We start from the raw sequence: 9,265 nt of genomic DNA on the forward strand, positions 1-9,265 counted from the left end.
AAAGGTGATTCTTGTTATTCGTACAAGAGACTGGCGGCATTTTGCCCTGCCCTAGAGATTTGTGGAACTTTGAACTTGAGGGAGGTGATTTAGGGTATCTGGTGAATAAAATTTCTAAGCAGCAAAGCATTCAAGAGGCAACTTGTGTGCCACTAAAAGCATTCACTTTTAAAAAGAAAACAGAGCTTAAAAGTGCAGAGAATTTGCCAGCCTGATTGCATTAGACAAGAAAACCCCATTTTCTGAGGAAAAAAATAAGCTGGCTGCAGAAATTTGCACAAGTTACAGGAAACCAAATGCTATTCACCAAGACAGTGGGGAAATTGTCTCCAGGGCATGTCAGAGGCCTTCATGGCAGCCCCTTCCATCACAAGCCCAGAGGAGAAGGTGTAGGAAGAAAAAGTGGTTTCCTGGGCCAGGCCCATGGCCCCCCTGCTATGTGCAGTCTAGGGACTTGGTGCCCTGCATCCCAGCCACTCTAGCCATGTCTAAAAGGGGTGAGGTACAGCTTGGGCTGTTGCTTCAGAGGGTGCAAGTCCCAAGCCTTGGCAGCTTCCATGTAGTGTTGAGCCTGCAGGTGCACAGAAGTCAAGAATTGAGGTTTGGGAACCTCTGCCTAGATTTCATAGGATGTATGGAAACACCTGTGTGTCCAGGCAGAGGTTTGCTGCAGGGATGAGGCACTCATTAAGAACCTGTGCTAGGGCAGTGTGGAAGGGAAATGTGGGGTTGCAGCCCCACACAGAATCCCCACTGGGGCACTGCCCAGTGGAGCTGTGAGAAGAGGGCCACCATCCTCCAGATCCCAGAATGGTAGATCCACCTAAAGCTTGTACTGTGTGCCTGAAAAAGCACAGACACTAAACACCAGCCTGTGAAAGCAGCCAGGAGGGAGGCTGTACCCTACAAAATCACAGGCACGGAGCTGCCCAAGACCATGGGAACCCACCGCTTACATCAGTGTGACGTTGATGTGAGACAGGGAGTCAAAGGATATTATTTTAGAGCCTTAAGATTTGACCACTGTCCAACTGGATTTCAGACTTGCATGAGGCCTGTAGCCCATTTGTTTTGGCTAATTTCTCCCATTTGGAACAACTGTATTTACCCAATACCTGTACCCCCATTGTATCTAGGAATCACTAGCTTGCTTTTGATTTGACAGGTTCATAGGCAGAAGGGATTTGCCTTGTTGCAGATGAAACTTTGAACATGGACTTCTGGGTTAATGTTGAAATGAGTTAAGACTTTGGGGGGCTGTTGGGAAGGTATGATTGGCTTTGAAATGTGAAGACCTGAGATTTGGGAGGAGCCAGGAGTGGAATGATATGGTTTGACTGTGTCCCCACCCAAATATCATCTTGAATTGTAACTCCCACAATTCCCATGTGTCATGGGATGGACCCAGTGGGAGGTAATTGAATAATGGGAGCAGGGCAGGTCTTTTTTGTGCTGTTCTTGTGATAGTGAATAAGTCTCATGATATCTGATGGTTTTATAAACAGAAGTTTCCCTACACAAGCTCTTTTTCTTTGCCTGCCCCCATCCATGTATGATGTGACTTGCTCCTCTTTGCCTTCCACCATAATTGTGAGGCCTCCCTAGCCATGTGGAACCGTAAGTCCATTAAACCTCTTTTTCTTCCCAGTCTCGGGTATGTCTTTATCACAGCATAAAAATGGACTAATACATTGTATTTAAGCAATACATTAGCACAAGGGTTGAAACACTCCAGCCCACTGGCTAAATAGAACCATCCACCCATTTTTGAAAAATGGCAATACTTATTGATTTACATATTGTCTATGGCTGCCTCTGTGCTACAGTAGCAGACTTGATAATTTGGTTTGCCTGTGTCCCCACCCAAATCTCATCTTGTTCCCATAATTTATACATGTTGTGGGAGGGATATGGTGGCACATAATTGAATCATGGAGTGGTTTCCCCCATACTGTTGTCAAGGTAGTGAATAAGTCTCATGAGATCTGATGGTTTTACTAGGGAAAACCCCTTTTACTTCACCCTCATTCTCTCTTGCAATCACCATGTAAGACATGACTTTTACCTTCCACCATGATTGTGAGGCCTCCCCAGCCACATGAAACTGAGTCCATTAACCCTCTTTTTCTTTATAAACTACCCAGTCTTGTGTATGTCTTTATCAGCAGCATGAAAATGGACTAATACAGTAAATTGATACTGGTAGAGTGAGGTGCTGCTGTAAAGATACCCGAAAATGTGAAAGCGACTTTGTAACTGGGTAACAGGCAGAGGTTGAAAGAGTTCAGAGGGCTCAGAATAAGAAAGGAAAATGTGGGAAAGTTTGGAACTGCCTAGAGACTTGTTGAATCACTTTGACCAAAACGCTGATAATGATATGGACAATGAAATCCAAGCTGAAGTGGTCTCAGATGGAGATGAGAAATTTTTGGGAACTGGAGTAAAAGTGACTCTTGCTATGTTTCAGCAAAGAAACTGGTGACATTTTGCCCTGCCCTAGAGATTTGTGGAACTTTGAATTTAAGGGAGATGATTTAGGGTATCTGGTGAATGAAATTTCTAAGCATCAAAGCATTTCAGAGGTACCTCGGGTGCTGTTAAAGGCATACTGTTTTAAAAGGAAAACAGAGCATAAAAGTTCAGAAAATATGCAACCTGATGATGCAGTAGAAAAGAAAAATCGATTTTCTGAGAAGAAATTCTAGCCAGCCGCAGAAAGTAGCAGGGAGCCAAATGTTCATCACCAAGACACTGAGAAAAATGTCTCCAGGGCATGTCAGAGGTTTCATGACAGCCCCTCTCATCACAGGTCCAGAGGAATAGGAGGAAAAAATGGTTTCTTGGGCAAGCCCAGAGTCCCCCTGCTGTGTGCAGCCTAGGGGCTTGCTGCCCTGTGTCCCAGCCACTCTGGCTAAAAGGGGCCAGCTTATAGCTGGGGCCATGGCTTCAGAGGGTACAAGCTCCAAACCTTGGCAGCTTCCACATGGTGTTGAGCCTGCAGGTACACAGAAGTCAAGAACTGAGGTTTGAAAACCTCCTCCTAGATTTCAGAGGATGTATGGAAATGCCTGGATATCCAGGTAGAAGTATGCTGCAGGGACAGGGCTCACATGGAGAATTTCTGCTAGGGCAGTGGAGCAGGGAAATGTGGAGTGGGTGTCCCCACAGAGTCCTCACTGGGGCGTTGCCAAGTGGAGCTGTGAAAAGAAGGCCACCATCCTCCAGACCCCAGAATGGTAGATCCACCAATAGCCTGAACCGTGCATCTGAACAAACCACGGACACTCAACACCAGCTTGTGGAAGCAGACAGGAGGGAGGCAGTACCCTGCAAAATCACAGGGGTGGGGATGCCCAAGATTATGGGACCCCACCTCCTGCATCAGCATGAACTGGATGCAAGACCAGAAGTCAAAGGAGATCTTTTAGGAGCTTTAAGATTGGACCACCTAGCTGGTTTTCAGACTTGCATGGGACCTGTAGCCCCTTTGTTTTGGTCAATTTCTCCCATTTGGAACAACTGTATTTACCCAATGCCTGTACCCCATTGTATCTAGGAGGTAACTAACTTGCTTGTGATTTTACAGGCTCATAAGCAGAAGGGACTTGCCTTGTCTCAGATGAGACTCTGGACTGTGGACTTTTGGGTTAACACTGAAATGAGTTAAGACTCTGGGGAACTGTTGGGAGGGCATGATTGGTTTTAAAATGTGAAATGAGATTTGGGAGCGGCTGAAGTGGAATAATATGGTTTGGCTCTGTCTCCACCCAAATTTTTCTTAATTTTAGCTCTCATAATTCCCATGTGTTGTGGGAGGGCCCTGGTGGCACATACTTGAATTATGGAGGTGGTTATCTCCATACTGTTCTTGTGGTAGTGAATAAGTCTCATGAGATCTGATGGTTTTATAAGGGGAAAGCTCTTTCACTCTGCCACCATTCTGTCTTGCCACTGCCATGTAAGACATGCCTTTCACCCTCCACCATGATTGTGAGGCCTCCCCAGCCACATGGCACTATGAGTCCATTAAACCTTTTTTCTTTATAAATTACCCAATGTCAGGTATGTCTTTATCAGCAGCATGAAAGTGGACTAATATAGTTGAGTAGTTGTGACAGAAATCATATGACTACAAAGCCTAAAATATTTACCACCTGACTCTTTAGAAAAAAGTTTGCTGAGTCTGATTCATATGTATCTATTTTGAAAAGATCACTGTATTAGAAATATAAAGAAATGTAAATTGCTGGTGGAGGGGCAAGAGGTCAGGCATAGAGACCAATTAGGAGACTGTGGTAGGTAAGGGATGATAAAGAACTGGATTAGGTTGGTAACAATAGATAAGGAATTATGTGAAAAATAAGGTAACATCAGCTGAACCTGGTGATGAAGTGCAAATGGAGAATAAATGAAAACAAGGAGTCAAGGACATTTTCTAGGTTTTTCTTTTGAAAAATGTTATAGATGGAGGTGATAAGATTAGTTTGGAGATGTCAGGTTTGAAGAGTCTATGAAATATGCAAATAGAGATATTGAGACAGCAGCGCAATACATGGCCCTGCATTTCCAGGAACAGACAGATCTAGGTTGGGAGTCAAACACTAATGAAAATTAAACATATAAGAATAGCTGAAAATCCAAGAAAAATGTGTAGAGGAAGAAATAGGTAAAAGACCAGAATAACTTCACTCCCAATATAATTTTATTAATCTCCATGTGTTTGCATGAAATGCATATTTTGATGGGGTCAAGTTCTTGATTAAATGCTACTTTAAAAATCTGAAAATCCAACTTTGCACATTCCTTACACTTCACTTGTTCATTCTTATCCCACTATGTTACGACATGACTATTCACTGAAATAAACTCAAACTGCATTAAAATAGTTTATAATTAAGATCATCTTCATTTCAGTTACTCTAAATTAGTGTGAGTCCATGTTTTACTCCTATAATTTATCTCACTAATTTTGAGATGTTTACCCTGCAATATGATAGCTATTGTTTATTTAATGCTCACTCTCTATTTAGGCCCCTATCAAAGCAGTATGCAATCTGATCTCTGTATCCAGGGGTTTTGCATCTGTGAATTCAACCAAACATTGATTTAAAATATTCAGGGAGAAAAGAAATGGATGGTTGCTTTATGCTGAACACGTACAGGATTTTTTTATTATTTTTTCTAAATAATTCAGTATAACAATTACTTTCACAGCATTTACATTGTATTAGTTGTTGTAAATAATCTAGAGATGATTCATGGTATATGGAAAGATGTGCATAGGTTATATGAAAGAACTACACCAATGTACATATAAGGGACTGAACATCTGTGGATTTTCCCATATCCATGAGAAATCCTAGAACCAATCCCTTGTGGATATTGATGGATGACTGTATATATGGCTCTCATTTTATTCTAAATGACAGCCATATGGGGAGACTGAGGCTTGGAGACCTTGTCCAGGTAAAACATTTTGTAAGTGGTAGATGTGGAGTACTCTACCTCCAGAGTCTTTACTCTTAGCCTGTCAGATACACAACCTCACTTCATTCACTTTCTCTAAATCCTGTGCCTTCTATGTATTTACACCTTCAAGTGTGTCTGACAGAATTATTAAAATGGAATATATATTCATTACTGTGTGACAGAAATCATACAAGGCTAAGAGTCAAAAATCCAAATTTCAAAACAGTTTGTGACACATGCTTTGAACAATGATTTAATATTCCTGAACTTGCTTTCTAATATGTTAGAATATGTTAAAAACATGACTGACCTATCTTCATTAGAGGGTGTTTGAGATTAGGCATACAAATAACAGTATATATGTGGAAGCACTCTGAAAATATGTATCGTTGTTAACATATTTATGCAAAATTGGTATTTTTTTATGGACCTGTCTCTGACGCAGGAGAATCAAGGTCTGGGAAAGAAAGATTAACCCAATTATGCCTGAGGTTGCAATTTTTTGAATTTTTGCAATCAGACCTTAGCGATGACCTTGAGCAGTAGGATATAAATAATTTCCACATGCTTAGTGTTCCAATAATGGAACACTAGACATACTAAGCAGATGGCCTGAAATTTATTTCTCTTTTTTCCAGAAGAAAACGTTGAAGAAAGAAAGAAAACAAGTTGCACAATCAAATCTTTTAAACATGGTGAAAACATACCTTGTGTAAATAAACTAATATTTTCTAGCATGAGAGTTCGTACTGATATAATGCTCTTGGCAAATGACTCTAGTCTAGGAGTGCTTATGATAATCAAACCAGGAATATGTGAATTTGTGGTGCATGGTTCTCTGCAAAATGTCATGGAAGCCATGTAAATATATTAATGTATAAAATGGAGACATTTCATAATCTAGATCAGCAGTGGACAAGCATTTTCTGTAAAGAAGCAGGTGGTAAGTACTTTCAGTTTTGTAGGTCATTCAGTCTCTGTCACAAATATCAGTTCTGCCATCGTAGTGCCAAATATGTCATACATTATAAGGAAACTAACGTGGCTGTGTTTGAATAAAACTTTATTTACAAGAAGAGGCAGTGGGCTGGATTTGGCTAAAATCTGAAAATTTGAATTTTCTTGGATAAAGAAAATGTGGTACACATACAGCATGAAATACTATGCAGCCATAAAAAAGAATGAGTTCATGTCCTTTACAACAGCATGGATAGAGCTGGAGGGCATTATTATAAGTAAATTAGCATAAGAAAAGAAAATCAAATACTACATGTTCTCATTTATAAGTGGGAGTTAAATATTGAGTACACATGGACACAGAGAAGGGAACAATAGACTCTGGGGTTTACTTGAGTTTGGAAGGTGAGAGGAAGGTAAGGATTACAAAGCTACCTATTGAGTACTATGCTTATTACCTGGGTGATGAAATAATCTGTACATCAAATCCTCCGGTGATGTAATTTACCCATATAACAAACATGCACATGTATCCTCTTGAATGTAAAATAAAATTTGGAATAAAAAAACAAAAAAGTTTAATTATTTTAAAATTAAAGAAAACAGACAACAGGTCTACTGATACTACTAGTTATCATGTTCATGGCAAGCACTGTATAATGTATAAAGCCATTGCTCAAATGAGTTTCATTTAAACAGATTTATAATTTAATAATCTAATGGCAAATAAATGAAAACTTTTATTTTAGTAGAATACAGGATCTTTTACTAATTTATATTTTGAAGAGCTACAGCACCCCTACTCTTGATCATGTTCAAGAACTGGCAGCAAATTAGAGAACATTTCACTATATCACATAATTCTGAATGAATGATCATATATAAACATGAGATTTCTGATTGAAGCAGATTCATTTAAAATATGTAGGTCCTATGAGATGCACTTAAGATCCAGTCATAAATCATAAATGATATCTATACCACGGAGACAAAATAATACCACCATGCATCTGAAATGTTGTCTTTTAACAGACACTATTAACCTGTTATAATCTGTGGGAGAAATCATTCTCCTTCTCCAGTCTTCACCGGCAGAGAGGGAAGAATAAATATAAAGTGCTCTGGTCTGAGCATCCAGCATGATCATCTCTAGTTACTTATTCATAAAACTTACTTACACAGTAATCACGGTTTTCTATTTAATAACTCCAAAATTAAAAAAAAAAAAAACTTTAAAATCAAAGGAGATGTATTTGTGTAGTCAAAAGAAAATATGAGCTGCTGCAATTTTTGTAATGAGGAAAACAGGAAGACATCTGGCAATGCATTCCAGCCTTAGGAGAATATCCCAGCATACGTATTTTTGAATCTATATGAGCTAAGTACATTATTAAGGCCCTTTGTGAATCAACCACATGCTTTATGTTAACTCTAGAGTTAACAGGGAAAGCAAATTCCTGCTAAAAGGCAATACAACTATAACAAAGCTTCTACTTCTAATTATAGCTTAAACAAAACCTTTACTTTTAAATTTAAAAATCGTAATTATTAAATGTTCCCTGACAAAACCCTGGTAAAACACCCTCAATTTTGAAATGAAAACACATGAAAAAAATTATGTTAAACTATTGTCATTTTGATTCATACTCGTACTCAAAGTTTGTATGGAAATTGCTGGCAAAATCAACATGGGCTCAATGGAGACAACTGATGTGATAATTATCATCCATTATGGATTTAAAAATGCAGTAACATGAAATATGAAATATTCTATCTGAGAAGAAAAGTTTACTGGTAGAGTTCATAGCTCCAAAAATAGTCCTGGTAAGGGGTAAAAACAGTCAGTTATATATTCTCTTGCTCAGTTACAGTTTTCCAGTTCCATAACAGAAATATGTAGCTATTCCAGTATTATAGTCTAGATTGACTAGACTAATTTTATCAGACCTTAGTGTTGTAGAAAAAAACAGGTTCTTGTCACATGACCAGAAAAGATTAGGCTCACAGACACACAGGAGGGTGAGCAGTGAAGTTTATTGGACAAAAAGGAAAAACAACTCAGCAAAGTGGGAGGAAGCCTTGCTAACAGGCTCTCCACCTCACCAATTGAATCCCAGGAAGAGGAGAGGCAGGGCGCTCTCCCCCTGCAAATGACAAGAACTTCCTGAGACTCCACCCTCGTCCTCCCAGTGCACAGGCCAGTTGGAGATTCTCTGGGGAGCCCTTTTTCTTGGCTGTCTCATTAGCATTTTTATTTTTTCAAAAATATGAATCCCACACTAACTTGTAAGAAAAATTCTTGTCAAAGTATTTTCTCTATTTCTCACAATTAATATTTTAAAGGAGACTGCTAGATGTTTAAATTATTAGAAAATAGGGGTTCACTTATGGTTAGACTGGGGTAGATTAGGCAAGAAAGAATAAAAAAGCAGCCATAAGTAAGCACTTCACTCTTTATCGACTAAGATATTTTCCAAGAGAAAATAGTCACCAGAGATTTACAATGTGGTTAGAATATTTTTCTTAATGGTTTCAGGTGTCTCAACAAGACTAAAATAGTTATATTTTTTTCTGCTAAACTAGCACAGATAGAGAAGCAGAAAAAAAAAATTGGAAGGGATTTTTTAAAATCTCTCCTTCTTAGCAAATAAGAATCTTTTCTTTCTCAGGAAAATATTAACTTTGTACACATAGCTTCAGACAGAGAACTGTTATGAATGTCACCTCCCTTCTAGTGTAGCCAGCACTTGTTCTCTTCAGTTAGAGCCTGAGCTTGTTATATCTATAATTGTATTTCAGATGACTACAATTTAAAAGATTAAGAAACAAAATACAGGGA

The sequence above is a fragment of the Theropithecus gelada genome, chromosome 4, assembly GCF_003255815.1.
Source record: "Theropithecus gelada isolate Dixy chromosome 4, Tgel_1.0, whole genome shotgun sequence".
NCBI classification, from domain to species: Eukaryota; Metazoa; Chordata; class Mammalia; order Primates; family Cercopithecidae; genus Theropithecus; species Theropithecus gelada.